This window comes from Oncorhynchus masou, chromosome 29, assembly GCF_036934945.1.
Source record: "Oncorhynchus masou masou isolate Uvic2021 chromosome 29, UVic_Omas_1.1, whole genome shotgun sequence".
Taxonomy (NCBI): domain Eukaryota; kingdom Metazoa; phylum Chordata; class Actinopteri; order Salmoniformes; family Salmonidae; genus Oncorhynchus; species Oncorhynchus masou.
The window spans coordinates 87577240-87603379 of record NC_088240.1 but is presented as its reverse complement, the minus strand read 5'-3'; the positions used below and the strand labels follow the sequence as shown (position 1 = coordinate 87603379).

General features: G+C 44.5%; 2 long non-coding RNA genes across 2 annotated transcripts in view; one reads left to right on the top strand and one right to left on the bottom strand.

Annotated features, from left to right (window-relative positions):
- LOC135521367 (uncharacterized) overlaps window positions 1-1071 on the bottom strand; it is a 1600-nt gene extending 529 nt beyond the window's left edge. The window contains exons 1-2 of the long non-coding RNA XR_010452530.1: window positions 340-1071; window positions 106-177 (exon numbers count right to left, since the gene is read on the bottom strand). This is a non-coding gene — a long non-coding RNA (uncharacterized LOC135521367). The remainder of the gene's footprint in view (window positions 1-105; window positions 178-339) is intronic.
- The window catches only part of LOC135521368 (uncharacterized), a 60648-nt gene extending 35896 nt beyond the window's left edge, over window positions 1-24752 (top strand). Inside the window, exon 3 of the long non-coding RNA XR_010452533.1 lies at window positions 24738-24752. This is a non-coding gene — a long non-coding RNA (uncharacterized LOC135521368). The remainder of the gene's footprint in view (window positions 1-24737) is intronic.
- The last annotated feature ends 1388 nt before the right edge of the window (window positions 24753-26140 follow it).

Here is a 26140-nt window from a genome sequence, read left to right as displayed (position 1 = left end):
GAAATGCAAAACTGACTTTGGGGACTACTACATCTCTATCTGTATTTCATTGTAAAGCATCTGTTTAATAATACTTCCTGTTGACCCAACCAAGTGACCTCTCACCTCTGATCATGCTGTGCCCTCTATGTAGCCAGTTCAGATGCGGGAGGGGTTCACCGACACAGCTGATATAACCTAGAGGATTTAGGGAGAAGGGGAAAGAGGGATGAGTGAAGGAGAGAGACTGTTATTGAGAAAATACGGTAGTTAAAGAGACAGTGTTCAAAAGGAAAAACATGCACAGACACACGAGGCCAAACAATACAGCGTAGTTATAGAAATAATGACGTGTCTTACTATTCTCCATGATCGGCCCTCTTGCCTATTCTCCATGGTTGGCCCTCTTGCCTATTCTCCATGGTTGGCCCTCTTGCCTATTCTCCATGGTTGGCCCTTTTGCCTATTCTCCATGGTTGGCCCTCTTGCCTATTCTTTGATGGTGGAAGGATCCATAGTTATACACCCGAGCCTGCTTACTGCACAACACCATCCGTCAATCAGATTGATACATGGCTGGGTAGGTGTGGGTTATAAGGTGTCTAATTGTTAAAATTCTTAAAATAGCCTCTTTTGTTTTTGTACGGACATCACACACCCTTACCTAAACAGCACCCTCATCTGAGAAGTAGAAATCAAAGGGAGAGAAACTGGGAAATGAATAACTGCAGTTGACATAGCTAAGTAAATTGAAGAATACTCTTATTGCAATGTGAATGGCTCTTAAAAGAACCTTTGGTTGTGCAGAGTGTAGTCTATGGTGTTGCCAGGGAACAGCAACCTCGTCTAAGAAGTAGGAGGTGCAGATCTCCCGCACATGGATTGCCTCTCTTGCTGCGTTGTTGGACCCATCTTTGAAACATCCTGCAGAACAGCAGGCTTCTCCTCTGGCACACGGTGGCGAGCTGCAGATCCCCTCCTGGTCCTCATGTCTATCCTCAGGAAGTTATGCAGATCACAGGTAGCCTTCACACACCTGAATTCCTCCAGGAGGCAGTCCCAGAGGGCCCTGGTCACCCAACCCTGCACAGTAACTGTAAGCAATCATTTTGAAGGAATCTCCAGTTACAAGGTATCTGTAGGAATATGGAAGACTAATGTAATTATTAGACTTTTACATCACCAGGTCATTGTGGATTACTAAAGTATAATATCCTTTCTAACAAATCATGATAACATTAGATAGATAGATAGATAGATAGATGCATGTGCACACAGACGTGCATATGTAGCATGTGACAATAGCAGGATCATATAAAGGATAGCATCACAAATGACATAAATACCACTAGAATATTGATGATGAGTTGATCATTTGAATCACCTGTGCAGTGTTAAGGCAAAAACAAAATGTGCCCCTCTGAGTCCCCAGGACCAGGACTGAGAACCACTGCTCTTCATCTGCAGACAGGCTTCATAGATCTCTGTATCTGAGGACAGAAAACCTCACAAGAAACAGACTTCATTCTAGTCAAATTACACCGCACTGAATATTATGTTACTATTATCTCCATCCTCACTTCTCGGGACAGGAACTACGTGTTCTTCACCCTCCTACATGGCTGTCAGCTCGCTACCTACAAATGCATTTGGAGTTTGTTTTTTACAGTGATAAATACATCAAGATAGCTAGCTAATATGAAGTTAGGTACAAACCTGCTATGCTGAAATCTTGACACACAATCAAACATGCTGCCATATGCTGCCAGCACGCCCACAAGCAAGCCACTCTGGACGGCCTAAGCGGCACGCAGCAATTTACAGTGTGCCAGTGTACACGAGCCGTTAGTCCTGCTGTCTTAGTTCACTGTACTCTGATCCACCACAAGGGACAAACACACAAAAACATATATTTTAGAATCGATAGCTAGGTTCCCATCCGATTGGTGACAGATTGTCATGCGAATACTCGAAATAAAGAAAATATGCACATTTTTAAATCAGTGTGTGGTTATGTACTTTTTGTCCTTAAATGTTCATGTACCGAATTAAAATCTAAAGTTCAATAGGTTTCCATCACTGTAGCAATAGTTTTGTCACAAAAACGGTTGTGTTAAATAGCAGATGTGCCTCCTCTGGTCTTGGCAGGTGTGCTCCAGCCAACAGCTCACAGATACAGTGAGGGTCGGCTGTGTGGGTATAGTCTAGACTCTACATGATTACATTATTATGGATAAGAGACAGAATATCTTTATTTGGCAAACGGCAGTCAAGCATCAATCATCATGTCAACAGAATAACACCCTCGATATTCATTTGAAATGAGCATCAAGATCACAGTGCACCTTACCAACCTGTGAAGGTTCATCATAACTTATTTCATTTGTAGCCTAATTAACTGCATGGTTTCCCGAGTCGTAGTGGAAGGACCACACACCATATCATCGCGTGACTCCAAGTTTACTTCGATATGATGTTTATTATATCAATATTTTTGCATAAAAGCGTTGCCACTGCCATTTTACGCATTATAAATTATACCAACACAATAAGACCCCTCCATGTCGAACGAACAAATGATCTGTCGGCATTCATAAAATTGTACCGAAACTTCCTGTTCCCTTCACAGCTGTCATGATTTGTTTTTATTCACTATTTTATAATGTCTATGGACTTCGCATAAAAGCTGTGGATGGAAACGTGGTTCGTGTAGTGAAAAGTTTTGGCTGAAGTCCATCGACAAGCTCCACTGAATTACTCTTCTGACCATAGAAACATATCAATTCAGCTTGAGAAAGTCTATGCTGTGAGGACAAGGAGATGCTGGTGGTGGGGGTGATTGATGTAGACAGGGGCTGGAGATGAGACTAGGAGACTGGGAGACTAGGGACTCATCAGTGGTGGAAGTGAATGTTCTGTAAGAGGTCTGCCATTGCTTTTCTACCAAACAAATGGGATGACCCCTGGCCTCTTGCCTCATCACTCTGAAGAGAGGAAGACAGGAAGCTGGGAGCTCTAGGTGCAATTTAAATAGAAGGTCAGACACTCTCTCAGGAGTGATTATTTCATTTTTTGAAAAAAGTTATCCCAGGCCCAGCAATTTACAAGTAGTTTGTAAATGCCCGTAGCTCAACTAAAACATGTGGGTTGTGTGAATTTGTAAGTATGGTATACTGTATATGATACTGAAATAACATCCCAGACCTCAATAATGTCACCTGTAGCAAGCAAGGCCCTCAATCTTTAGCCCTCCAGGTTTTTACATTTTAATACAGACATGGTTGCATCCCAAATGACACCCTATTCCCTATTTAGTCCACTACTTTAGACCAGAGCCCTAGATAGGGAATAGGGTGTTATTTGGAAATTGGAACACAGAAATGAACTATTTTAACAGTGGTGGCAGTCAAGTCTGTGTGGACTATTCCCTAGCTAATACTGCACTGTTTTAGTTAATAGTCAGAGGAAGAGGTGTTTTTCAGCAGCATTGTTGTGTCTGAGACCTCTGAGACAACACAGCAGGAGAGGACACACTCACCGTGGTCAAGAAAAGAAACTGTGGCGTAGGAGGAAGTCGCTGGGACAATGAGCGACAGCCACCCCTTCCTAAAGGCAATCTGATTTCCTGGTCCATTTTTTCTGTTGACCTTTGAAAGTCTATGAATGGAATCCTTGCTGCTTTAAAGGTCATTGAGAAAATGTCAAGTCAAGTTAACTGTTACTTCCAGGGTTTGTACGGTAGACTATCCATCATTAGTTGAGTATATAACAAGTTTAGTCAAATTTTTACCTTTTATTTTAATGAATAGAATTGAATAGTATGTATAATATTTAGAATGTTTCAGAATTGAGCAGTTGTTGGAAATACTCAGTCTTCATCCCTATTTAGCTTTCTAACTCTATATTATTCCCAATCTATAATTTTGCGAAATCAAGGACACATTTTGAAATACAGTACTGTTGACTCACTATTTAAAAAGAAGATGGAGAACAAGCGATAAGGATGAGAAATACCATATTTTTGTCGCAGGTAGCTGACTAGCGCTAGCTGATGATGCTACCTAGCAGACATGTTTATTATTATGGAAGAGAGCATGATCTGTCAATCTGTAGAAATAGTGGATCAATGTTTTCCTACAGAGATGAACACATTGATCAGTGAGATGATCTCGGAGAGGCGGAGCGCCAGCCTCAGTTTTCAGTGGTCCTTTGTGTTTGGCTGCTGGCTACCACTGCTATATTTAGAAAGCCGAGCAATGCAGCCCGCTGAAAGCACAGCATCAGGGACCTGGCTAAAGATAGAACGCTGACCTGTAGGTCAGGATACAATGCAGCTAGGATGCTTTTAAAATGGGCTTTCACATTTAACACAAGAGTAAACACTGAGTGTACAAAACATTAGAAACACCTTCCTAATGTTTTTATTTTTATTTAACCTTTATTTAACCAGGAAATATTGAGTTGCATTTTGCTCTCAGAACAGCCTCAGTTCGTCAGGGCATGGACTCTGCAAGTTTTCGAAAGTGTTCCACAGGGATGCTGGCCCATGTTGACTCCAATGCTTGTGGCAAGTTGTCCTTTGGGTGGTGGTCCATTCTTGATACACAACTGTTGAGCGTGGAAAAACCCAGCAGCTTGCAGTTGTTGACACAAACCAGTGCACCTTCAAAGGCACTTAAATATTTTGTCTTGCCCATTCACCCTCTGAATGTAACACATGCACAATCCATGTGTCAATTGTCTTAAGACTTCCCTTCATTTACACGTATTGAAGTGGATTTAACAATTGACATCAATAAGGGATAATAGCTTTTACCTGGATTCACCTGGTCAGTCTGTGTCATGGAAAGAGCAGGTGTTCTTAATGTTTTGTACACTCAGTGTAGTCTTTCAAATGTAAGATCAGAATAAGGGGAATAGTCTGTTTTATAGATTGATCATAACTATGTTCTAGTATCTGCAGCACTCAGGAGATGGGTACATTACTGTGTTGTTCTGTTGAATATATACAGTAGGTCTATCTATGTACACGGCAGGGTAGCCTAGTGGTTAGAGGGTTGGACCGGAAGGTTGCAAGTTCAAACCCCCGAGCTGACAAGGTACAAATCTGTCACTCTGCCCTTGAACAGGCAGTTAACCCACTGTTCCTAGGCCGTCATTGAAAATAAGAATTTGTTCTTAACTGACTTGCCTGGTTAAATAAAGGTAAAATAAATAAAACATATATGCATGCATTCACACACACACACATACACTGCACACACACACGCAAACACGCACTCTAAAAAAGTAAATTACATACAAAAACCCAAACTGTTATTTTACTTCCACAGGCACGTCCTAGACTCCCAGGGGTTCCCTTGCATTATTGCATTATAATTAGCTTCATCACCAAACATTGTTTTAAATTGAGGAACCAAACATTACTGCCTTTTAAAAGCTTTTTGTGTGTTATTTGATCCAACATGTAAAGTGCCCTCTGCATCACCCAGAAAGTCCAACAGGAAATACCACAGGACGCCAGACAGGCTAACCTAATAAAAGTGAGAGCGCCCAATCATTAGCCAGGGAAACTCACTCCCATAACGCGTCCAGATGTAAGCTAATTGGGTATAGACATCAAATCAACAGTTCTAATTCCTTTGTGCTTTTATGAGGCCCAGCCGCAAAAGTATGCTAAAGTCAGAGAAAATTGACTTTCTTTCTTTTTTAAAGTGATTTTATCCAATCTTACCCATACACCTCAGTGGGTAGTCTAGGCTAGGGGGCTTTTCCTGGTCTCTCCATGCCGTGGTGAGTCACCGTCAGAGAGCTGATGTAATGTTGCAGGCTCCCGAGGCTCCCAGTTACACTGGTAATTGGTGTGTGGAGGTAATTTCCCAGCAGGGCTGTGTCTCCTCTTAGGGCAGAGGAGGGCCACCAGGAGGGAGGGGGGACTGTTACCTCAGAAAGCCCTGTTACCAGGCACCTCCACCTAGGGATGGTCCCTAGTGGTTTAGGGAGGTTGTCACCTGGTCATATTTACATCCTCTGTGACATCCCTGGGTAGCATGATGAAACTCTGTTCAAACTGTAACATCCCTGGGTAGCATGATGAAACTCTGTTCATTCTGTAACATCCCTGGGTAGCATGATGAATCTCTGTTCAAACTGTAACATCCCTGGGTAGCATGATGAAACTCTGTTCAAACTGTAACATCCCTGGGTAGCATGATGAAACTCTGTTCAAACTGTAACATCCCTGGGTAGCATGATGAATCTCTGTTCAAACTGTAATATCCCTGGGTAGCATGATGAAACTCTGTTCAAACTGTAACATCCCTGGGTAGCATGATGAAACTCTGTTCATTCTGTAACATCCCTGGGTAGCATGATGAATCTCTGTTCAAACTGTAACATCCCTGGGTAGCATGATGAAACTCTGTTCAAACTGTAACATCCCTGGGTAGCATGATGAAACTCTGTTCAAACTGTAACATCCCTGGGTAGCATGATGAAACTATGTTCAAACTGTAACATCCCTGGGTAGCATGATGAAACTATGTTCAAACTGTAACATCCCTGGGTAGCATGATGAAACTCTGTTCAAACTGTAACATCCCTGGGTAGCATGATGAAACTCTGTTCAAACTGTAACATCCCTGGGTAGCATGATGAAACTCTGTTCAAACTGTAACATCCCTGGGTAGCATGATGAAACTATGTTCAAACTGTAACATCTCTGGGTAGCATGATGAAACTCTGTTCAAACTGTAACATCCGTGGGTAGTATGATAAAACTATGTTCAAACCGTGGACATAAAGATAAATAGACACATTAAAATGTAGAAATGCTTAATCAAACTGGTCATGGGAGACACATGTACGCATAACACACGTACAAGTAAGCTGATATACCCCCCTCCCTTTGCCTCCAGAACAGCCTGAATTCTTTGTGGCATTAAACATTGCTCAGTTGGTATCAAGGGACCTACCGTGTATCAGACACAACATAAACCGGGATTCGAAACACCAGGCAGTGTTTTTCCACTCCTCTATTGTCCAGTGTTGGTGATTCATATTGATCTTGAATCTTGAGATGATGTAACATCGCTGTGAGATACACTCTCTCTGTCTTACTAATCAATGTGTTTGACATAAGAAAACCTTCTATGTCTGAGATAACAGGACTCTTTGAACTCAGGAAAAACAGGGAATAGAAAAAACAGTTTCTCCTCCCATGGCTCCTCCTACCATCCTCCCATGGCTCCTCCTGCCATCCTCCCATGGCTCCTCCTGCCATCCTCCCATGGCTCCTCCTGCCATCCTCCCATGGCTCCTCCTACCATCCTCCCATGGCTCCTCCTGCCATCCTCCCATGGCTCCTCCTGCCATCCTCCCATGGCTCCTCCTACCATCCTCCCATGGCTCCTCCTGCCATCCTCCCATGGCTCCTCCTGCCATCCTCCCATGGCTCCTCCTGCCATCCTCCCATGGCTCCTCCTGCCATCCTCCCATGGCTCCTCCTGCCATCCTCCCATGGCTCCTCCTGCCATCCTCCCATGGCTCCTCCTGCCATCCTCCCATGGCTCCTCCTGCCATCCTCCCATGGTTCCTCCTGCCATCCTCCCATGGCTCCTCCTGCTATCCTCCCATGCATGGATCATCGGTTAAGAACAACACATTTAAAAGTGGGATCATATGAGGGTAGAGGAGACATGTTATGTTTGTCCATTGTTGGTGTTGCAACACTTAGTGTTCCTCCTTACATACTGGGCCTGGCTTCCTGCTGGGTTTCATCATAATTTCTGTTTGTCACAGAGAGAGAGAGAGACAAAGAGAGAGAGAGAGAGAGAGAGAAAGAGGCAGAGAGAGAGAGTGATAGAGAGAGAGAGGAGTCCCCTAAGCAAGCTGGTCCTGGGGCTCTGTTCACAAACACAAACAAACCCCACAGAGCCCCGGGACATGGCCAAACTTTCTATTGTTTTTTTCTCTCTTTTGTTTATTATCTATATCTTTTAAAACCTCAACATCTAAATACTCTCCTGCAACCCGCCTCACCCAATGTAGCGTGGATCTGCTTTTTTTCTAAAGTATTTATATTTACTTCGGATCCGGAACCCCTCAACTGAAGCTAGCCAGCTAACTACCAGCAATCAATTAGCGGTCATCAGCTAACCTTTAGCTCGGAAAGCTCTCGCCAGTTCGAACAACGCGACTCTAACCAGAACATAACTGACCTATTATTTTTATCCCCGTATTCCCACCGCAAACGGAACTCTTTCATCTGGATCTTCACAACAAGCTAACCGCAACCCCGGATGACTACTCCTGGCTAGCGTTTCCATCCACTTAGCTTGAAGCTAGCCCGGCCAGAGCTCCTGTGCTACCACCGAAGCATACTCCTGGGCTACAATATCCGGACCCACGACTGGTCTATCGATGTCACCGCATGAAGAGGCATAAACAGACTTAACCCCATCGCGACGTACCCAAAGGCTAACTTTTTAGCCCTTGCTATCTGCTTGCTTGCTAATTTGGCCTGCTAACTGCGAGCTTGTTTAGCCCCGGCCTACTAACTGTTAGCTTGTTAGCACAGGCCTGCTAACTGTCTGAATCGCCGCATCCTCAGCCAGCCCATCCACTCACTGGACCCATATTTACTTTCAATCTCTTTTCGATTTTTAATTCATTTATACCTTCCGGTAACCTGCCTCATCCAATGTGATACGGAATCGCTATTATTTTAAATTTTTAGAACACATTCAAGAACCTCCAGAAGCTAACCAGCTAACTAACTACAAGCTATTTAGTCATTGTTAGCCACTGCTAGCGGCTTTTACCTTCAGCACAGCCAGCCAGATTTTTTTTTTGCCTGGATAATACTCGCCAGTCTAGCTTCCCTGTCCCATCCACCGCTGCCCCCTGGACACTGTGATCACTTGGCTACATAGCTAATGCATGCTGGACTGTTCATTAATCACGGTACTCCAATCACGTTACTCCATTCTGTTTGTTTATGTTTTATCTGTCGGCCCCAGCCGCACTCAGGCTCTGTGTGTAGTTAATCCGACTCTCTCTGCCTAGTCAACACCATTTTACCTGTGCTAGCTGATTAGCTGTTGTTGTCTCACCTACTGGCTTAGCTAGCTCTCCAAATCAACACATGTCTCTCTCAAATGTCAATATGCCTTGTATACTGTTGTTCAGGTTAGTTATCATTGTTTTAGTTTACAATGGAGCCCCTAGTTCCACTCTTCATACCCCTGATACCTCCTTTGTCCCACCTCCCACACATGCGGTGACCTCACCCATTACAACCAGCATGTCCAGAGATACAACCTCTCTCATCATCACCCAGTGCCTGGGCTTACCTCCGCTGTACCCGCACCCCACCATACCCCTGTCTGCGCATTATGCCCTGAATATATTCTACCATGCCCAGAAATCTGCTCCTTTTATTCTCTGTCACCAACGCTCGAGGCGACCAGTTTTGATAGCCTTTAGCTGCACCCTCATACTACTCCTCCTCTGTTCCGCGGGTGATGTGGAGGTAAACCCAGGCCCTGCCTGTCCCCAGGCACCCTCATTTGTTGACTTCTGTGATTGAAAAATCCTTGGTTTCATGCATGTCAACATCAGAAGCCTCCTCCCTAAGTTTGTTTTACTCACTGCTTTAGCACACTCTGCTAACCCTGATGTCCTTGCCGTGTCTGAATCCTGGCTCAGGAAGGCCACCAAAAATTCAGAGATTTCCATACTTAACTATAACATTTTCCGTCAAGATAGAACTGCCAAAGGGGGAGGAGTTGCAGTCTACTGCAGAGATTGCCTGCAAAATAATGTCATACTTTCCAGGTCCATACCCAAACAGTTCAAAACTACTAATTTTAAAAATTACTCTCTCCAGAAATAAGTCTCTCACTGTTGCCACCTGCTACCAACCCCCCTCAGCTCCCAGCTGTGCCCTGGACACCATTTGTGAATTGATTGCCCCCCATCTAGCTTCAGAGTTTGTTCTGTTTGGTGACCTTAACTGGGATATGCTTAACACCCCGGCAGTCCTACAATCTAAGCTAGATGCCCTCAATCTCACACAAATCATCAGGGAACCCACCAGGTACAACCCTAAATCTGTAAACAAGGGCACCCTCATAGACGTCATCCTGACCAACTGGCCCTCCAAATACACCTCCGCCAGGATCTCAGCGATCACTGCCTCATTGCCTGCATCCGCCACGGATCCGCAGTCAAACGACCACCCCTCATCACTGTCAAACGCTCCCTAAAACACTTCTGTGAGCATGCCTTTCTAATCGACCTGGCCCGGGTATCCTGGAAGGACATTGACCTCATCCCGTCAGTTGAGGATGCCTGGTCATTCTTTAAAAGTAACTTCCTCACCATTTTAGATAAGCATGCTCCGTTCAAAAAATGCAGAACTAAGAACAGATATAGCCCTTGGTTCACTCCAGACCTGACGGCCCTCGACCAGCACAAAAACATCCTGTGGCAGACTGCAATAGCATCGAATAGTCCCCACGATATGCAACTGTTCAGGGAAGTCAGGAACCAATACACGCAGTCAGTCAGGAAAGCAAAGGCCAGCTTCTTCAGGCAGAAATTTGCATCCTGTAGCTCTTAACTCCAAAAAGTTCTGGGACACTGTGAAGTCCATGGAGAACAAGAGCACCTCCTCCCAGCTGCCCACTGCACTGAGGCTCGGTAACTCGGTCACCACCGATAAATCCACGATTATCGAAAACTTCAACAAGCATTTCTCAATGGCTGGCCATGCCTTCCTCCTGGCTACTCCAACCTCGGCCAACAGCTCCACCCCCCCCCCCCGCAGCTACTCTCCCAAGCCTCTCCAGTTTCTCCTTTACCCAAATCCAGATAGCAGATGTTCTGAAAGAGCTGCAAAACCTGGTGGACCCATACAAATCAGCTGGGCTTGACAATCTGGACCCTCTATTTCTGAAACTATCCGCCGCCATTGCCGCAACCCCTTTTACCAGCCTGTTCTCTTTCATATCGTCTGAGATCCCCAAGGATTGGAAAGCTGCCGCAGTCATCCCCCTCTTAAAAGGGGGAGACAACCTGGACCCAAACTGTTACAGACCTATATCCATCCTGCCCTGCCTATCTAAGGTCTTCGAAAGCTAAGTCAACAAACATGTCACTGACCATCTCGAATCCCACCGTACCTTCTCCGCTGTGCAATCTGGTTTCCGAGCCAGTCACGCGTGCACCTCAGCCACGCTCAAGGTACTAAAAGATATCATAACCGCCATCGATAAAAGACAGTACTGTGCAGGCGTCTTCATCGACCTTGCCAAGGCTTTCGACTCTGTCAATCACCATATTCTTATCGGCAGACTCAGTAGCCTCGGTTTTTCTGATGACTGCCTTGCCTGGTTCACCAACTACTTTGCAGACAGGGTTCAGTGTGTCAAATCGGAGGGCATGCTGTCCGGTCCTCTGGCAGTCTCTATGTGGGTGCTACAGGGTTCAATTCTCGGGCCGACTCTTTTCTCTGTATATATCAATGATGTTCCTCTTGCTGCGGGCAATTCCCTGATCCACTTCTACGCAGACGACACCATTCTGTATACTTCCGGCCTGTTCTTGGACACTGTGCTATCTAACCTCCAAACAAGCTTCAATGCCATACAACACTCCATCCGTGGCCTCCAACTGCCCTTAAACGGTAGTAAAACCAAATGCATGCTTTTCAACCGTTCGCTGCCTGCACCCGCACGCCCGACTAGCATCACCACCCTGGATGGTTCCGACCTAGAATATGTGGACATCTATAAGTACCGAGGTGTCTGGCGAGACTGTAAACTCTCCTTCCAGACTCATATCAAACATCTCCAATCTAAAAACAAATCTAGAGTCGGCTTTCTATTCCGCAACAAAGCCTCCTTCACTCACGCCGCCAAACCTACCCTATTAAAACTGACTATCCTACCGATCCTCGACTTCGGCGATGTCATCTACAAAATGGCTTCCAATACTCTACTCAGCAAACTGGATGCAGTTTATCACAGTGCCATCCGTTTTGTTACTAAAGCACCTTATACCACCCACCACTGTGACCTGTATGCTCTAGTCGGCTGGCCCTCGCTACATATTCGTCGCCAGACCCACTGGCTCCAGGTCATCTACAAGTCCATGCTAGGTAAAGCTCCGCTTTATCTCAGTTCACTGGTCACGATGGCAACACCCACCCGTAGCACGCGCTCCAGCAGGTGTATCTCACTGATCATCCCTAAAGCCAACACCTCATTTGGCCGCCTTTCGTTCCAGTTCTCTGCTGCCTGTGACTGGAACGAATTGCAAAAATCGCTGAAGTTGGAGACTTTTATCTCCCTCACCAACTTCAAACATCTGCTTTCTCAAAATCAAATCAAATCAAATCAAATTTTATTTGTCACATACACATGGTTAGCAGATGTTAATGCGAGTGTAGCGAAATGCTTGTGCTTCTAGTTCCGACAATGCAGTAATAACCAACAAGTAATCTAACTAACAATTCCAAAACTAATTTCTTATACACAGTGTAAGGGGATAAAGAATATGTACATAAAGATATGAATGAGTGATGGTGCAGAGCCACAATAGCAAGATACAGTAGATGGTATCGAGTACAGTATATGAGCAGCTAACCGATCGCTGCAGCTGTACATAGTCTATCGGTAAATAGCCCACCCAATTTTACCTACCTCTTCCCCATACTGTTTATATTTATTTACTTTTCTGCTCTTTTGCACACCAATATCTCTACCTGTACATGACCATCTGATCATTTATCACTCCAGTGTTAATCTGCAAAATTGTAATTATTCGCCTACCAACTCATGCCTTTTGCACACAATGTATAAAGACTCTCTTTTTTTTCTTTTTTTTTCTACTGTGTTATTGACTTGTTTATTGTTTACTCCATGTGCAACTCTGTGTTGTTGTCTGTTCACACTGCTATGCTTTATCTTGGCCAGGTCGCAGTTGCTAATGAGAACTTGTTCTCAACTAGCCTACCTGGTTAAATAAAGGTGATAAATAATAAATAAATAAACATATGTATCCCAAGCCAATTAAGGCCTTGAAATGAATTGAGAAAGAAAGAGCGTTAGAGGGAGTGTGAGAGAGAGAGAGCTAGAGAGAGAGAGAGAGCAGCCATGCTGCATTGATTAACAACACAGGACATCACCATGTAGAGGGGAATAACACAGGACATCACCATGTAGAGGGGTACAACACAGGACATCACCATGTAGAGGAGAACAACACAGGACATCACCATGTAGAGGGGTACAACACAGGACATCACCATGTAGAGGAGAACAACACAGGACATCACCATGTAGAGGAGAACAACACAAGACATCACCATGTAGAGGAGAACAACACAGGACATCACCATGTAGAGGGGTACAACACAGGACATCACCATGTAGAGGGGAATAACACAGGACATCACCATGTAGAGGGGAATAACACAGGACATCACCATGTAGAGGAGAACAACACAGGACATCACCATGTAGAGGGGTACAACACAGGACATCACCATGTAGTGTGTGTCCTTGTGTGTGTGTGTGTGTGTGTTTGTGTGTTTGTAGTGTGTGTGTGTGTGTGTTTGTAGTGTGTGCTTGTGTATGAGTGTGTGTGTGTTTGTAGTGTGAGTGTGTGCATATGTGTGTGTTTGTAGTGTGTGTGTGTGTGTTTTTGTAGTGTGAGTGTGTGCATGTGTGTGTGTTTGTAGTGTGTGTGTGTGTGAGAGTGTGTGTTTGTAGTGCGTGCGTGTGAGTGAGTGTGTGTGTGTGTGTTTGTAGTGTGTGAGTGTGTGTGCGTGTGTTTGTTTGTAGTGTGTTTGTAGTGTGTGTGTTTGTAATGTGTGTGTGCGAGTGTGTGTGTTTGTGTGTGTGTGTTTGTAATGTGTGTGTGTGAGTGTGTAGTGTGTGTGTTTGTGTGTGTGTGTTTGTAGTGTGTGTAGTGTGTGTGTTTGTAGTGTGTGTGTAGTGTGAGTGTGTGTTTGTAGTGTGAGTGTGTGCGTGTGTGTGTGTTTGTAGTGTGAGTGTGTAGTGTGTGTGTGTTTGTAGTGTGAGTGTGTTCGTGTGTGTGTGTTTGTAGTGTGTGTTTGTAGTGTGTGTGTAGTGTGTGTGTGTTTTTTTTTAGGTAGTGAGTGTGTGTGCGTGTGTTTGTTTGTAGTGTGTGTGTAGTGTGTGTGTTTGTAGTGTGTGTAGTGTGTGTGTGTGTGTTTGTAATGTGTGTGTGCGAGTGTGTAGTGTGTGTGTTTGTGAGTGTGTGTTTGTAGTGTGTGTGTTTGTAGTGTGTGTGTAGTGTGCGTGTGTGTGTGCTCTGGATAAGAGCGTCTGCTAAATGACTTAAATGTAATGTAATTTACATTTACATTTAAGTCATTTAGCAGACGCTCTTATCCAGAGCGACTTACAAATTGGTGAATTCACCTTCTGACATCAGTGGAACAGCCACTTTACAATAGTGCATCTAAAATGTAATGTAGTGTGAGTGTGTGCGTGTGTGTGTGTTTGTAGTGTGAGTGTGAGTGTGTAGTGTGTGTGTGTTTGTAGTGTGAGTGTGTGCGTGTGTGTGTGTTTGTAGTGTGTGTGTAGTGTGTGTGTGTGTGTGTGTGTTTGTAGTGTGTGAGTGTGTTTGTGTGTGTGTGTTTGTAGTGTGTGTGTGTAGTGTGTGTGTGTGTGTGAGAGTGTGTGTTTGTAGTGTGAGTGTGTGCGTGTGCGTGTGTGTGTTTGTAGTGTGTGTGTGTGTGTGTTTGTAGTGTGTGAGTGTGTGTGCGTGTGTTTGTTTATAGTGTGTGTGTAGTGTGTGTGTTTGTAGTGTGCGTGTAGTGTGTGTGTGTGTGTGTTTGTAATGTGTGTGAGTGAGTGTGTAGTGTGTGTGTTTGTGTGTGTGTGTTTGTAATGTGTGTGTGTGAGTGTGTAGTGTGTGTGTTTGTGTGTGTGTGTGTTTGTAGTGTCCTTTCTCTGTTGACACCCTGTTCTCTCTGAGTAGAGCTATAAAGGCCTTTATTGGAAAACCCTCTGGGCCACTTGTTCCCCCATCCCCTGTCACACACACACACACACACACACACACACACACACACACACACACACACACACACACACACACACACACACACACACACACACACACACACACACACACACACACACACACATACAGTGTGGGGAGGGAGGTGACAGAGGCCCAGTCCCCCTACACTAGCACCTAGTCTCTCCAGGAGCAGAGTGGAGTGACTCCCTCTCCAGACGCCGTGCTGACGTTGACAGTTAAATGCTTTAATCGGCCTAAATCAGACCACGAGCTCTGGTGACGCAGGAGAGCAAGCTATAACAGGCCACAGGTACTGGTCATGACTCTGTCCAGCCACACAACACCTCATCAGACTCAGGAAGAGGAGAGACGGGTTGAAACACAAAGTCTAGGTTGATCCCTGCTCACGGCCTCCAATGAGTTGTCCCTGTTAGCTGCCAATGAAAGCTTGTCTGTGGAGAAAGTGGGGTGATTTTGTTAGATATGACTGATTGATTCGTGCAATGTTCCAAGACATGCATTGTTTATATGCAGTGCAAATCTTTAAAATGATTCTGCCGGGGCACCAGGTAGCCTAGTGATTAGAACGGTGGACAAGAAACCCACAGGATGCAAGATCAAATCCCTGAGCTGACAAGGTCAAAATCTGTAGTTCTACTCCTGAACAAGGCAGTTAACCCACTGTTCCTAGGCTGTTATTGAAAATAAGAATGTGTTCTTAACTGACTTGCCTAGTTAAATAAAGATCATTCAGGTCAGAGTTGAAAAATGCAGTTATTTTTGGAATTGGTCATATTTAGGCAATATTGTAACACAGTATTCCTAGAACTCATTGTGAAATGATAATGGTATCATTATGTGACTAGTCATTCAGGAATTTCCTAGCCTGGTTAACCAGCTTTCTGTGTGTCAGGACTTTCCATGTGTATAGTTACCCATTAGAGTTGTAATTTCTCATAATAGGAATTGCTTTGTCATAATCCCAAACCTAATGCCTGGACGCTTGAGACTTCCTCTGTTTAGCCTGACCTCACCTGTGACCTGTCACTGTGACAGCTCCAGGTCTCTAGGCTTTAGGATCAGAGCTGGTGGGTCACTGTGACAGCTCCAGGTCTCTAGGTTTTAGGATCAGAGATGGTCTGTCACTGTGACAGATGTTGCAGTTGTGTTTATTATTATTACATTTTTACGCCACGATGTCCATACACACAATAAAAAAATATATTAAAGACAGACAACTTTACTATTGACATTGCAAGACTGACAGATCTTTAATCCCCCACTCCCCTCCCGGCACCACAGCCAAATCCCCCTTTAGATAGACTACATAGAGATGGATGGATCAGGACTTTCCTAACTCTAATTGCCCTAATTTACTGGGGATTATGTCGCCCGTGGAGATAAAAACAATCACTAATTGTAGACCGTGTTTTCCATGATGTAGGTACTTTAGGTTAGCCAGGCAGATAGATAAGTCTTACTAGGATAGATATATTTAAATCTCACTAGAATAGATACAATGATGTACAGTATGCATGGCTCTGCAAACCCGACATTGCAATCACATTGCCTCAATCTAAATCTAACATTTAAATGTAACTCAAGCTTTTAGGTAGCTGATAATTCCCAAGGCTGTCCAAATGCTCGTTGCTTTATTAAGAAAAAGTAAAAGAGTGTGTTGGCTACAGTATGAAGCTGTTTAATATAACAGAAACAAATATGATCATTTAGTTTTATTCCAAAATGACATAGATTTTTTTGCCACTTGAGTATAGCCTAGCCTGTGAGCTGTGCATTCCCTCTTCTGTGTTTCCCATGTTGTGTTGTAATAAAAGCATTGAGGGTTTAACTGTTTGGCCAGCTGAAATAACACAGTCCAACTCCTTTCTCTCTTTCTCTCTCTGTCTCTCCTTCTCTCTCTCACCCTCTCTCTCTCTCCCCTGCCTGTAGAGTCATAAAAGCGCTGAGCAGGACTCTATAAATAGCACTGTGCTGGCTTCACGCCCCTGGCTGGAGGACAGGTCAAATTATGAAGGAAAAGAAGATGACAATTTTAAAGGCATAGCCCGCTAGCTTAGCCAGTAACTCAACTCACTAACTTAGCCTGTAACTCAGCCCGCTAGCTTAGCCAGTAACTCAACCCACTAACTTAGCCTGTAACTTAGTCCGGTACCTTAGCCAGTAACTCAACTCACTAACTTAGCCTGTAACTCAGACCGGTAGCTTAGCCAGTAACTCAACCCAATAACTTAGCCTGTAACTCAGTCCGGTAGCTTAGCCAGTAACTCCACCCACAAACTTAGCCTGTAACTCAGTCCGGTAGCTTAGCCAGTAACTCAACCCACTAACTTAGCCTGTAACTCAGCCCGGTAGCTTAGCCAGTAACTCAGCCCGGTAGCTTAGCCAGTAACTCAGCCCGCGAGCTTAGCCAGTAACTCAACCCGCTAACTTAGTCTGTAACTCAGCCCACTAGCTTAGCCAGTAACTCAGCCTGCTAGCTTAGCCAGTAACTCAACCCACTAACTTAGCCTGTAACTCAGCCCACTAGCTTAGCCAGTAACTCAGCCCGCTAGCTTAGACAGTAACTCAGCCCGCTAGCTTAGACAGTAACTCAGCCCGCTAGCTTAGCCAGTAACTCAAGCCTGCTTAGCCAGTATCTCAGGCCCACTTAGCCAGTAAGTCAGGCCTGCGTCTATCAGTGGTCAGAGAGAACACTCTACCTGACGTGTATGTTATGAGTCTAATTATCATGTTATTGGTTCTCTACGGGGCTCTGATGGAATAATACACTGTTCTGTTTTTAGAGCCAGACCAAAGCGATTGCTTCCTTCCCCCTGCCATTCAAACAGATCATGTGGATGTATTATCAAACAATGAACTATTTTGTTCCTCTGTACCAGTGGAGGCTGCTGAGGGGAGGACGGCTCATAATAATGGTTGGAGCGGAGCAAATGAAATGGCATCAAACACATGGAAACCATAGAAACCATGTGTTTGATGTATTTGATACCCTTCCACTCATTCCGCTCCAGCCATTACCACAAGCACGTCCTCCCCAATTAAGGTGCCACCAACCTCCTGTGCTCTGTAATGCTATCAATGCACAGCACTCCCTAGTGACCTAGTTCTGATTCAGTAGTTTGTGTTTTTTTTAAACCTGTTGTGTCACATGAAAGACTATGAAAGGGACAGTGTTGTCCTGTGTTTTAGACAAGGACAAATGGAAGCTAAGCTGAAAGCTGTTACAGTTTTTTACAGTTGCTAACAAGCATTTACTTATACTTAAGATACTTTTCCCTAAACTCTTAAACACAGCAACACACAATTAGCCAAATAGTTAATGTTCTGCTCAAAACCACATTTTGTTCATTAAATACATTTCAAAATACAAAAACACTTTCTCTACATACACTAATTCTATCAAAACACGGTAAACCTGACTCAATATCTAATCATTCTGTCAAAACACTAGCACATGTTTTCTATCCAAGAGGAGCATATAGTCAATCTTAGCACAACGACATTACAAAAACTGCATTACTTTTCAGGTTTCGGTTCTACCTGCATACATTAGACAATATGAAATCCATAGTTTTTTATAATTCAGTTTCAAGTGTCGAATGTGTGCAATTTTGGCAACATACTCTCTAAAAGTGAATGAGTCATCTTTACTTCATAGAATGTACAGTAGAAACAAATAGGAAGTGCTGCAGTAAAAGCGTTATTAGCAACATGAAGTTGCTGCCGGTGTTCAACAACACATCCAACACACATGACCTTTGGTTCAACAACACATCCAACATACATGACCTTTGGTTCAACAACACCTCCAACATACATGACCTTTGGTTCAACAACACATCCAACACACATGACCTTTGGTTCAACAACACATCCAACATACATGACCTTTGGTTCAACAACACCTCCAACATACATGACCTTTGGTTCAACAACACATCCAACATACATGACCTTTGGTTCAACAACACCTCCAACATACATGACCTTTGGTTCAACAACACATCCAACATACATGACCTTTGGTTCAACAACACATCCAACATACATGACCTTTGGTTCAACAACACCTCCAACATACATGACCTTTGGTTCAACAACACATCCAACATACATGACCTTTGGTTCAACAACACATCCAACATACATGACCTTTGGTTCAACAACACATCCAACACACATGACCTTTGGTTCAACAACACATCCAACATACATGACCTTTGGTTCAACAACACCTCCAACATACATGACCTTTGGTTCAACAACACATCCAACATACATGACCTTTGGTTCAACAACACATCCAACACACATGACCTTTGGTTCAACAACACATCCAACATACATGACCTTTGGTTCAACAACACCTCCAACATACATGACCTTTGGTTCAACAACACATCCAACATACATGACCTTTGGTTCAACAACACATCCAACATACATGACCTTTGGTTCAACAACACCTCCAACATACATGACCTTTGGTTCAACAACACATCCAACATACATGACCTTTGGTTCAACAACACCTCCAACATACATGACCTTTGGTTCAACAACACATCCAACATACATGACCTTTGGTTCAACAACACATCCAACATACATGACCTTTGGTTCAACAACAAATGTGTAAAAATAAAACACAATTACGGTAAAAAAGGCACAGAAGGGAAAAACAGTAAAATGCCCCGTTCTGTTCTAATCTATACCATCTTCAGCATTTGGCCACATGTTCTCGTCCACATCACATCTTATGTCGTCTCTCGTTATGCATCTTGGATAGAAACGCTTGGCCTGCCTTATCCACCCCTGACAGTCTTCAGCTGAGATGTCTCTGCACCTTGGATAGAAACACTTGTCATGCCTCATCCACCCCTGACAGTCTTCAGCTGAGATGTCTCTGCACCTTGGATAGAAACACTTGTCATGCCTCATCCACCCCTGACAGTCTTCAGCTGAGATGTCTCTGCACCTTGGATAGAAACGCTTGTCATGCCTCATCCACCCCTGGCAGTCTTCAGCTGAGATGTCTCTGCACCTTGGATAGAAACACTTGTCATGCCTCATCCACCCCTGACAGTCTTCAGCTGAGATGTCTCTGCACCTTGGATAGAAACGCTTGTCATGCCTCATCCACCCCTGACAGTCTTCAGCTGAGATGTCTCTGCACCTTGGATATAAACGCTTGGCCTGCCTCATCCACCCCTGACAGTCTTCAGCTGAGATGTCTCTGCACCTTGGATAGAAACACTTGTCATGCCTCATCCACCCCTGACAGTCTTCAGCTGAGATGTCTCTGCACCTTGGATAGAAACACTTGTCATGCCTCATCCACCCCTGACAGTCTTCAGCTGAGATGTCTCTGCACCTTGGATAGTAGCGCTTGGCCTGCCTCATCCACCCCTGACAGTCTTCAGCTGAGATGTCTCTGCAGATGGCATCCATTGCATCCAGGAGGGACATTTGGTCATGTGACCGATGATCATACACTTTCCACCTCCAGGCAGAAAAAAGTTTGGGGAACGGTGAGTGGGGGGGGGGGGGGGGAGGGTGGCATTCTTGGATGGGCTTCCAAACCAGTTTGTGATTGCATGTGAATGGTGGAATGCTACATTGTCCCATGCAATTACACATTCCTCCCAGCTGTTCCCTTTCTGCTTCTGGCACCAGAAGAAGGTGCTCAGTGTTGCAGGGACCAATCTGGCATTTCTGCACGACCAAACCAGCACTCGAGGTTGAAGCACACATTGTGATATTTGCTCCTCTCTGACCCGGCACGTCAACAGTGGCCCTTTTCTCTATGACGTTTCTTACCTGCCGATGTGCTTATGTCAGGTTAAACCCTGCCTCGTCTACATACATTATTTCATTATGGGGTCTGATTAGCCTCCACCTCCATGACTCTCTGAAAGAAACCAAACACAGTATGTGTAAATGCTTTTCAGGATGTCCTACTGTATGTACTGTAACTCATGTTTACATGTAGAGTAGCATAGTGTAGATCTCACTATAGAACTAGACATATTGGATAGACATCATACCTGTTGCCGGAGTTCCTTGACCCGCTCACTGTTCCTTTCAGAAGTGTGTAAAACTGTTTCATTCCAGCTCTGTGTTTGGTCAGAGTCTGAGCCAATGGTAGTCAGGCTGATGCTTTCCACATTTTGAAATAACAGGTTGTACCCAAATAGCCACCCTTTGCCTTGATGACAGGGCAAAGTATTGACACGTTGTTTTGAATTGAGAAACGAGCTTAAAGTTTTCTTTACTGACCATCATTTTCACTTGTCTGACCGCTTGATGATGATGAGTTTCTCACACGACTGGCCTATCTGGGTGATGTTTTTTCTCACACGACTGGCCTGTCTGGGTGATGTTTTGTCTCACACGACTGGCCTGTCTGGGTGATGTTTTTTCTCACACGACTGGCCTGTCTGGGTGATGTTTTTTCTCACACGACTGGCCTATCTGGGTGATGTTTTTTCTCACACGACTGGCCTGTCTGGGTGATGTTTTTTCTCACACGACTGGCCTATCTGGGTGATGTTTTTTCTCACACGACTGGCCTATCTGGGTGATGTTTTTTCTCACACGACTGGCCTATCTGGGTGATGTTTTTTCTCACACGACTGGCCTGTCTGGGGGATGTTTTTTCTCGACTGAATGATCTGAATCTAGGATTACAGGGACTTTCCGCAACTATATTCAATGTGTGAGACAAAATTGAGGCTATGATGAAGAAGTTGGAGCTCTTCTCTGTCTGCATTAACAAGGACAACACACAGGTCTTTCCATCATTGTTTGATTTTTTTTGTGTGAAAATGAACTCAAGCTTACGGACAATGTCAAATGGGATATAGGAAGCACCTGAGTGAGTTGGGTACTGTCCCGAAACAGATGACACAAACAACTGGATTTGATATCCCTTTCATGCCCTGCCTCCAGTCCACTTACCATATCTGAACAAGAGAGCCTCATCGAAATTGCAACAAGCGGTTCTGTGAAATTTTTATTTCATCAGAAGGGACTGACAGATTTTTGGATTGGGCTGCTCTTAGAGTATCCTGCCTTGGCAAATCCCGTGGTTAAGACACTGATGCCCTTTGCAACCACGTACCTATGTGAGAGTGGATTCTCGGCCCTCACTAGCATGAAAACTAAATAAAGGCACTGACTGTGTGTGGAAAATGATTTAAGACTGAGACTCTCTCCAATACAACCCAACATGTTGAGTCATTGCCCATTTTTGATGAACAAATACAGTTTTATATGGAAGATGGTTAAATAAAGAGCAAAATTGTTGATTATTATTATTATATTATTATTTGTGCCCTGGTCCTATAAGAGCTCTTTGTCACTTCCCACGAGCTTTGTGGGAAGTTGTGACAAAAACTCACACTCATTGTTATGTTTAAGAAATGTACCGTATAAGTGTGGCAGGCTTACAATGATGGTAAAAAAACAGCATTTGAGAGTGTGCTGACCCTGGTGCTAGAGGGGGGTACGCAGCTGGAGGTTGAATGTTTGAAGGGGTACGGGACTATAAACATTTTGGGAACCACTGCCTTAGGGCATCCTTCCTCACATGATTGGCTGACTCATGGCATGCTTCCTCACACGATTGGCTGGCTCACGGCATGCTTCCTCACACGATTGGCTGGCTCAGGGCATGCTTCCTCACACGATTGGCTGGCTCACGGCATGCTTCCTCACACGATTGGCTGGCTCACGGCATGCTTCCTCACACGATTAGCAGGCTCAGGGCATGCTTCCTCACACGATTGGCTGGCTCAGGGCATGCTTCCTCACATGATTAGCTGGCTCAGGGCATGCTTCCTCACATGATTAGCTGGCTCAGGGCATGCTTCCTCACACGATTGGCTGGCTCAGGGCATGCTTCCTCACACGATTGGCTGGCTCAGGGCATGCTTCCTCACATGATTAGCTGGCTCAGGGCATGCTTCCTCACACGATTAGCTGGCTCAGGGCATGCTTCCTCAAGAGCAGTACAGATTTAGGATCTTAATTTGATTACTATTTTGTATCTGAGAATGTTCCTGCACGGCAGGAAAGGCAAACTTGTAGTGTAGGGTTAGGGTTAGGGTTAGGGTTAGGGTTAGGGTCAGGGTTCACCCTATTTTGTCGCTGAGAATGTTCCTGCACGGCAGGAAAGGCCAGCTTGTAGTGTATTCAGGGTTTTAAAAAGGTTCTAAAGTTTGTCATTTCCACGTTAAAATTTAAGACTTGATTTGCCCTGATGAAACATGTTTTAATGCCTTCATAAAAATACCCATTAATTATAATCCACACAATAATTCACATTTCTTGTTGCTGCAGGATTTGTTTCCTGTTATAGCAAACTGGCTGGAATGAAGATCCTACATCTGCAGTGTCCTGGATGCACACTGACCCCTGCTCTCTCTCCATCCTACAATCTGAGATAATAGTTACTATTCCACTTGGTCAGGTGGTTGGGTCAGGGTGATCTGGGAGGGTTGACACCGTTAGTTATATAATACATGTGTTTCTTTAACATGCAGAATATGGTGCTGGTTTGTTACTCTCAATGACTAACCAATCATCTTGAGATTGAACTAATAACCAACCTATCAGATATGGGCTGCTTGAACTACTAACCAACCTATCAGAAATGGGCTGCCAATAAGAATAGAAGTTACGTTGTCAAAATACAGAATATCACAGGCACCATAAACTACCATGAAAGAAAAACAACAGTAGCAAGACCTTGTACGGATGAGGAAAAATATTTGATTTGGATAGTATGTTTTGGAAAAAGGGATATAAGGATGAATCTTGTACGAGAGAAAGAAATGAAGAATCCCAGTTGAGAGAGGGTAGAGAGAGAGAGAGGGAGAGAGATAAATAGAGAGAAAGAGAAAGGAGAGAGAGATACATAGATTTGAAATGAGAGAAAGAGTGAGAGAAAAGAGCAAGAGAGAGAGAGGGGGAGAGAGAGGAATCAAGCAGAGTGAGCCTCCTTCTGCAGCTTGGCTGGGCTCTGCTCTGGGAGAGAGGGAGGGAAGGAGTCAGTCAGGAGACATGCCTTCTGGCAGGAATCTAGCTGTAGAGCTGTAGAAGAGACAGCTGTGTTTGGTGGAGGTATTTTTAAACGCATCAATGCTGCTCCAATCCCCTCGCCTCGGCCCTCCTATTTATAGCTGGGGCCGGCCATTGTTCTATTTCTGTCACCTGTGGGCCACGCTGTTGTTAATTCACATGCAAATGAAGCTTGCACCCTCTCCGGCTCAAGCATTACTTTCCTGTGAGAGGTTGACGGATAAACAGTGCCCGGCTTAGCTCATCTCTGACTAGTACACCCCCACTGGAAGGTTGAAACACAGGCAGGCTCACTCTCACCACTCAGACATTACTGAGAGAGGAACAGAGAGGAGAAGACAGACAGATGAGAGAGAGAGACAACAGAGAGAGAGAGACAACAGAGAGAGAGAGAGATCAGAGGGAATAAGAGCAGGGTAGTAGCTCAGTGTCACACCAAGAGAAGAGAATCAGACTGCCAGTCATCTTCTAACTCTGTCTGAACAGGGACTTCTTGACTGAAGCTCTGTGTTCTATGGTGCTGTGTAGTCACAGTATAGTGGGGAAAGCCTCACAGAGGGAGTGTGTGGTGTGGTTATTGTATTGCGTTTCAGCACAGCAAGAGAGAGAGTTTCCTCAGAGGAAAAGGAGGTCTCCGTACGCCGTCGTGGTCGTTCCCCTGAGTGCACTGCTGTGAGAGGGTTGGCTCTTTAGGGACAGGAAGAGCAGGACTTGCGATGCGACCTGAGCGCTGAGTGGAGTATGCTACAGACGATTTACGAGAGCGAGTCAAATTTCTCCACCACAACAAACAAGCTCGTTGTCCACCAGCGACTCTTGGACCAGCAGAAGATGCACAACGTTAACTCAGGTGACCAGACCCACCATGCTCTCTCCGCTCCTAAAGGGATAGCCTCTCTTTCTCTTTTCCTCTGGATTTTTACAGCACTCTTATCCTCTCTGTTTCTCTTCATCTGGCGGTCTGCCGCTCTCTCTCCTTATTTCCCCTCTCTCTCTCTCTCTTTTTCTCTCTCTCCTCCCTACCTCCCTCTCCTCGGTTTCATTCTCTCAACTCTCCGGTCTCTCCCAGTCAGTCTCTATCTGTCTGCCTCTGTGAAAGGAGGGCTCCAAACTTCTCAGCACAGCAACGCGTTATGATCAGGCACTGCTTTCTGTATCCAGGTATTTACATGTGTGATATTATACTGCATGGTTTTACAGTGTGCAGTGCTTCTGGATGGACAGTTCCTCCTTGCATTCTGTTACTGTCATTGTTTCTCTGTTTGCTTGTGTCTGAAAGGAGTAAAACAAACATGTTTAAAACTGTCTGTATAGTGAGTGTTAGTAAATACACATAGTTTTATCATTGTGTGGAAATGGACTGAGTGCTCAGTTTGGATTTGTTTTGGTGCATATTAATAGCACTGTGCTTTACAGTCATTGTCACCACAAACATGAAAGGGATGTTGTGTTTGGAAGGGATGTTGTGTTTGGAAGGGATGTTGTGTTTGGAAGGGATGTTGTGTTTGGAAGGGATGTTGTGTTTGGAAGGGATGTTGTGTTTGGAAGGGATGTTGTGTTTGAAAGGGATGTTGTGTTTGGAAGGGATGTTTGTGTTTGGAAGGATGTTGTTTTGGAAGGGATGTTGTGTTTGGAAGGGATGTTGTGTTTGGAAGGATGTTGTGTTTGGAAGGGAGCTTCCATGTCAGGCTTCACTTTTTTGGGGTATAATAACAGTAGCAGGAAATGCCAAGGTAAAAATACAGACATTACAAGGCAAAGGAAATAGAAGATCAAAAGATTATCTCTCGTCTCTGTGGATGTTCACAAACACAATGACATTCTACTCCTGACCTGAGAATGCATCTCAGGGTTCAAACGAACCTGACATCATTCTGAGTAATGTCCGATTACGGTATTCACTCAATGTGAGTCACTCTGTTATTCTCTGCCTTTTGGACTTGTGGTAGTTCAGAACATCTACTGGGCTGTTGTCATCTAATGGGACCAGCATTGT